Source organism: Rana temporaria, chromosome 8, assembly GCF_905171775.1.
Source record: "Rana temporaria chromosome 8, aRanTem1.1, whole genome shotgun sequence".
NCBI lineage: Eukaryota > Metazoa > Chordata > Amphibia > Anura > Ranidae > Rana > Rana temporaria.
Genome location: NC_053496.1, coordinates 1,763,762 through 1,771,000, shown reverse-complemented (window position 1 = coordinate 1,771,000; position 7,239 = coordinate 1,763,762). Strand labels below are relative to the sequence as shown.

Genomic DNA, 7,239 nt, shown 5'->3' with positions numbered 1-7,239 from the left:
ATTATTATTTATTAATTATTATTATTAATTATTATTATTATTATTATTATTATTATTATTATTATTATTAATTAATTTAACTAACTAATAATAACATAACAATTTCTGACTATTAAATGACAGGTATTGTAATTTCCTTTCAAATGTGTCTGTTAGAGAACGTAACGAATCCGAAATTATCCAAATTCATTCCCAATTAGTTTTTTAACAAATTTATTTCAGATTTTCGGGACAAATTTGTTAATTCAGAAATATCCAATTTAACAAAAACCCTTTTAACATTCCGTACATTCTCTTCATTCTTTATTCCACCGCTAATCTATACTCAGCACTGACCTTGTATAGCGCTTTTCTCTCTGAGGACTCCAAGTATTGGAGATGGCATTGGCCGGGAATCGAACCCGGGTCTTCTGCTTAGAAAGCAGCTGTGCTAACCACTGCACCACCAACGCAAAGGTAGCATGTCTTTAGTGTGGGAGGAAACCGGAGAACTCGGAGGAAACCCACGCAAGCACAGGGAGAACATGCAAACTCCATGCAGATAGTTTCCTGGTCAGGATTTGAACCAAGGACCCCAGTGCTGCAAGGCTCACCACTAAGCCACTGTGCCATCATCAATTCGCACCACTGTGCCATCAATTTTCATCACTGTGCCATGTCATCAAACGCAGCCACTGTGCCATGCCATCAAACGCAGCCACTGTGCCATCAATTGTCATCACTGTGCCATGCCATCAAACGCAGCCACTGTGCCATCAATTGTCATCACTGTGCCATGCCATCATCAATTCGCACCACTGTGCCATGCCATCAAACGCAGTCACTGTGCCATCAATTCGCACCACTGTGCCATGCCATCAAATGCAGCCACTGTGCCATCAATTCGCACCACTGTGCCATGCCATCAAACGCAGTCACTGTGCCATCAATTCGCACCACTGTGCCATGCCATCAAATGCAGCCACTGTGCCATCAATTGTCACCACTGTACCATGCCATCATCAATTCGCACCACTGTGCCATGCCATCAAATGCAGCCACTGTGCCATCAATTGTCATCACTGTGCCATGCCATCATCAATTCGCACCACTGTGCCATGCCATCAAATGCAGCCACTGTGCCATGCCATCAAACGCAGTCACTGTGCCATCAATTCGCACCACTGTGCCATGCCATCAAACGCAGCCACTGTGCCATGCCATCATCAATTCGCACCACTGTGCCATCAATTGTCATCACTGTGCCATGCCATCATCAATTTGCACCACTGTGCCATGCCATCAAACTCAGCCACTGTGCCATGCCATCAAACGCAGCCACTGTGCCATCAATTGTCATCACTGTGCCATCATCAATTCGCACCACTGTGCCATGCCATCAAATGCAGCCACTGTGCCATCAAATGCAGCCACTGTGCCATGCCATCATCAATTCGCACCACTGTGCCATGCCATCATCAATTCGCACCACTGTGCCATGCCATCAAACGCAGCCACTGTGCCATGCCATCAAAGGCAGCCACTGTGCCATGCCATCAAAGGCAGCCACTGTGCCATCAATTGTCATCACTGTGCCATGCCATCATCAATTCGCACCACTGTGCCATGCCATCAAACGCAGCCACTGTGCCATGCCATCAAACGCAGACACTGTGCCATCAATTGTCACCACTGTGCCATGCCATCAAATGCAGCCACTGTGCCATGCCATCAAACGCAGTCACTGTGCCATCAATTCACAGTCACTGTGCCATGCCATCAAACGCAGTCACTGTGCCATGCCATCAAACGCAGTCACTGTGCCATCAATTCACAGTCACTGTGCCATGCCATCAAACGCAGCCACTGTGCCATGCCATCAAACGCAGTCACTGTGCCATGCCATCAAACACAGCCACTGTGCCATCAATTGTCACCACTGTGCCATGCCATCAAACGCAGTCACTGTGCCATCAATTCACAGTCACTGTGCCATGCCATCAAACGCAGTCACTGTGCCATGCCATCAAACGCAGTCACTGTGCCATCAATTGTCGCCACTGTGCCCATTGATGTTACTGTGCCCTTTGTCGTCGCTGTGCCCATTGTCGTCGCTGTGCCCATTGATGTTACTGTGCCCTTCATCGCCGCTGTGCCCTGTAAAATGCCCCTTTCCCCCCCCCGGCACTTACTGGAGTCAGCCATCCACGTCCCTCGATGTCTTCTCCCGCCCTCGATGACGCTTCAGCCAATCAGGTTACCGATAGCCAGAACCGGCCAACCTGATTGGCTGAGACGCCTGTCAGTCTTATCCAGGGAGGGCACCGCCGGTACGTTCCCTGGATAAGCTTTCGGAAGGCTGAGGGCTGTACTCGGAAAGCCGCTGGCTCTGATAGGCTCTTCCGCACAGCCAACCAGCTGCCGTTATTCAGGTGGTCGGCGCTCAATGTCCGGCCATCTGAATAGACCAGCGGCGACAATAACATGGATTCATGCAATGCCCTCTATGGGCGAACCGCCGCTGCCCTGTATGGTATGATGGGGAGGTTGGAGTGTGACCACAGCTAGTAACTAAGGATGAGCTCCGGCGTGTTCGCATGGTACACGTGCAGAGCCCGCCAGGAAGTGTGCGCTGCGCTAATCACAGCCAGGGAGACATTTCCCGATCTCTGCAGCCGAGCATCAGGGCAATGTCTCCCTGGCTGTGATTAGCGCAGCGCCGTGCACACTTCCTGGCGGGCTCTGCACGTGTACCATGCGAACACGCCGGAGCTCATCCTTACTAGTAACTTAAGACCCCTTTCACACTGGGGTATTTTTTTTAGGCGTTTTAGCGCCTGTGAAACGCCTGAAAAATGCCTCCTCGGTGTGAAAGCCTGAGTGCTTTTACACTGGAGCGGTGAGCTTGCAGGACGTTAGAAAAGGTCCCGCAAGCGGCATCATTGGGGTGGTTTGGTAGCGCTGTATGCACCGCTTCTAAACCGCCCCATGCCCATTGGAATCAATGGACGGCGCTGCAACGCGGCCAGTTTTTAACCTTTTCTTTAGCCGCTAGCGGGAGACAAAATTGCCCCGCTAGCGTCTGAAAAGCCCTGCTTAACCACTTAAGCCCCGGACCTTTAGGCAGCTAAATGCCCAGGCCAGGTTTTGCGATTCGGCACTGCGGCGCTTTAACTGGCAATTGCGCGGTCATGCGACGCGGCTCCCAAACAGAATTGGCGTCCTTTTTTCCCCACAAATAGAGCTTTCTTTTGGTGGTATTTGATCACCTCTGCGGTTTTTATTTTTTGCGCTTTAAACAAAAATACAGCGACAATTTTGAAAAAAAATGCAATATTTTTTACTTTTTGCTATAATAAATATCCCCCAAAAATATATAAAAAAACATTTCTTCACCTCCGGGGACCGATCGCGGGACTCCAGTGGCGATCGGGTCCGCGGGTCCCGCGGCCATGGAGCTTCGGACCGAGTCACGTGCACGCGCGACCCCACGGCTGGGCTTAAAGGGCCACATACAGGTATGTGGATGTGCCCAGCCGTGCCATTCTGCCAACGTATATCGGCGTGAAGGGGTCCTTAAGTGGTTAACTTGTGTTAGTTGCCCCCTCCCCTCCTCTGCACCCACACAGCTTCATCATTAAGGCTACTTTCACACTGAGGCGTTGCACCGTAATTTTTTTGCGGCGCTATTTGGTTGCTAGTGGGGTGCTTTTAACCCCCGCTAGCAGCCAAAAAAGGGTTCAAACCGCCCGCAAAGCACCACTGCAGCGGCGTTTTGCAGGCGGTTCAGCGGTGCTGCCCATTGATTTCAATGGGCAGGGGTGCTTTAGGAACGGTGTATTACACCGCGCTCCTACAGCGCCTCAAAGATGTGGCTGCCAGGACTTTTTTGAGCGTCCTGCCAGCGCACTGCTGCAGTGTGAAAGCACTCGGGGCTTTCACATTGGAGTAAAAGGAGCGGCTCTTTAAAGGCGCTTTGCAGGCGCTATTTTTAGCGCTATAGCGCCTGCAAAGTGCCTCAGTGTGAAAGTAGCCGAAAGTCATAGGAATCTGAATATTCTTTATTCCACCGCTAATCTATACTCAGCACTGACCTTGTATAGCGCTTTTCTCTCTGAGGACTCCAAGTATTGGAGATGGCATTGGCCGGGAATCGAACCCGGGTCTTCTGCTTAGAAAGCAGCTGTGCTAACCACTGCACCACCAACGCAAAGGTAGCATGTCTTTAGTGTGGGAGGAAACCGGAGAACCCGGAGGAAACCCACGCAAGCACAGGGAGAACATGCAAACTCCATGCAGATAGTGTCCTGGTCAGGATTTGAACCAAGGACCCCAGTGCTGCAAGGCTCACCACTAAGCCACTGTGCCATCAATTGTCATCACTGTGCCATGCCATCAAACGCAGCCACTGTGCCATCACTGTGCCATGCCATCAAATGCAGCCACTGTGCCATGCCATCATCAATTCGCACCACTGTGCCATGCCATCAAATGCAGCCACTGTGCCATGCCATCAAACGCAGTCACTGTGCCATCAATTGTCACCACTGTTCCATGCCATCAAACGCAGTCACTGTGCCATCAATTGTCATCACTGTGCCATGCCATCATCAATTCGCACCACTGTGCCATGCCATCAAACGCAGCCACTGTGCCATCAAACGCAGCCACTGTGCCATCACTGTGCCATGCCATCAAATGCAGCCACTGTGCCATGCCATCATCAATTCGCACCACTGTGCCATGCCATCAAAGGCAGCCACTGTGCCATCAATTGTCATCACTGTGCCATGCCATCATCAATTCGCACCACTGTGCCATGCCATCAAACGCAGCCACTGTGCCATCAATTGTCATCACTGTGCCATGCCATCAAATGCAGCCACTGTGCCATGCCATCAAACGCAGTCACTGTGCCATCAATTGTCACCACTGTTCCATGCCATCAAATGCAGCCACTGTGCCATCAATTGTCATCACTGTGCCATGCCATCATCAATTCGCACCACTGTGCCATGCCATCAAACGCAGCCACTGTGCCATCAATTGTCACCACTGTGCCATGCCATCAAATGCAGCCACTGTGCCATGCCATCAAACGCAGTCACTGTGCCATCAATTCACACCACTGTGCCATCAAACAAAGCCAATGTGCCATCAATTGTCGCCACTGTGCCCTTTAATTGTCCCCACTGTGCCCATTGTCCCCACTGTGCCTATTGTCGCCACTGTGCCCATTGATGTTACTGTGCCTTTCATCGCCGCTGTGCCCTGTAAAATGCCCCTTCCCCCCCCCCGGCACTTACTGGAGTCAGCCATCCACGTCCCTCGATGTCTTCTCCCGCCCTCGATGACGCTTCAGCCAATCAGGTTACCGATAGCCAGAACCGGCCAACCTGATTGGCTGAGACGCCTGTCAGTCTTATCCAGGGAGGGCACCGCCGGTACGTTCCCTGGATAAGCTTTCGGAAGGCTGAGGGCTGTACTCGGAAAGCCGCTGGCTCTGATAGGCTCTTCCGCACAGCCAACCAGCTGCCGTTATTCAGGTGGTCGGCGCTCAATGTCCGGCCATCTGAATAGACCAGCGGCGACAATAACATGGATCCATGCAATGCCCTCTATGGGCGAACCGCCGCTGCCCTGTATGGTATGATGGGGAGGTTGGAGTGTGACCACAGCTAGTAACTAAGGATGAGCTCCGGCGTGTTCGCATGGTACACGTGCAGAGCCCGCCAGGAAGTGTGCGCTGCGCTAATCACAGCCAGGGAGACATTTCCCGATCTCTGCAGCCGAGCATCAGGACAATGTCTCCCTGGCTGTGATTAGCGCAGCGCCGTGCACACTTCCTGGCGGGCTCTGCACGTGTACTATGCGAACACGCCGGAGCTCATCCTTACTAGTAACTTAAGACCCCTTTCACACTGGGGTATTTTTTTTAGGCGTTTTAGCGCCTGTGAAACGCCTGAAAAATGCCTCCTCGGTGTGAAAGCCTGAGTGCTTTTACACTGGAGCGGTGAGCTTGCAGGACGTTAGAAAAGGTCCCGCAAGCGGCATCATTGGGGTGGTTTGGTAGCGCTGTATGCACCGCTTCTAAACCGCCCCATGCCCATTGGAATCAATGGACGGCGCTGCAACGCGGCCAGTTTTTAACCTTTTCTTTAGCCGCTAGCGGGAGACAAAATTGCCCCGCTAGCGTCTGAAAAGCCCTGCTTAACCACTTAAGCCCCGGACCTTTAGGCAGCTAAATGCCCAGGCCAGGTTTTGCGATTCGGCACTGCGGCGCTTTAACTGGCAATTGCGCGGTCATGCGACGTGGCTCCCAAACAAAATTGGCGTCCTTTTTTTTCCCCCACAAATAGAGCTTTCTTTTGGTGGTATTTGATCACCTCTGCGGTTTTTATTTTTTGCGCTTTAAACAAAAATAGAGCGACAATTTAGAAAAAGAAAATGCAATATTTTTTACTTTTTGCTATAATAAATATCCCCCAAAAATATATAAAAAACAAATTTCTTCAGCTCCGGGGACCGTTCGCGGGACTCCAGCGGCGATCGGGTCCGCGGGTCCCGCGGCCATGGAGCTTCGGACTGAGTCACGTGCACGCGCGCGACCCCACGGCTGGGCTTAAAGGGCCACATACAGGTATGTGGATGTGCCGAGCCGCGCCATTCTGCCAACGTATATCGGCGTGAAGGGGTCCTTAAGTGGTTAACTTGTGTTAGTTGCCCCCTCCCCTCCTCTGCACCCACACAGCTTCATCATTAAGGCTACTTTCACACTGAGGCGTTGCACCGTAATTTTTTTGCGGCGCTATTTGGTTGCTAGTGGGGTGCTTTTAACCCCCGCTAGCAGCCAAAAAAGGGTTCAAACCGCCCGCAAAGCACCACTGCAGCGGCGTTTTGCCGGCGGTTCAGCGGTGCTGCCCATTGATTTCAATGGGCAGGGGTGCTTTAGGAACGGTGTATTACACCGCGCTCCTACAGCGCCTCAAAGATGTGGCTGCCAGGACTTTTTTGAGCGTCCTGCCAGCGCACTGCTGCAGTGTGAAAGCACTCGGGGCTTTCACATTGGAGTAAAAGGAGCGGCTCTTTAAAGGCGCTTTGCAGGCGCTATTTTTAGCGCTATAGCGCCTGCAAAGTGCCTCAGTGTGAAAGTAGCCGAAAGTCATAGGAATCTGAATATTCTTTATTCCACCGCTAATCTATACTCAGCACTGACCTTGTATAGCGCTTTTCTCTCTGAGGACTCCAAGTATTGGAGAT

The 7,239-nt window shown here is 51.5% G+C and overlaps 2 non-coding genes across 2 annotated transcripts; both read right to left on the bottom strand.

The window, feature by feature from the left end:
- Nucleotides 1-380: 380 nt before the first annotated feature.
- Nucleotides 381-452, bottom strand: TRNAR-UCU. Its single transcript has one exon. It is a non-coding gene; the product is annotated as a tRNA-Arg (tRNA).
- A 3,665-nt stretch (nucleotides 453-4,117) lies between these two features.
- On the bottom strand, nucleotides 4,118-4,189 carry TRNAR-UCU. Its single transcript has one exon. It is a non-coding gene; the product is annotated as a tRNA-Arg (tRNA).
- Between the last annotated feature and the right edge of the window lie 3,050 nt (nucleotides 4,190-7,239).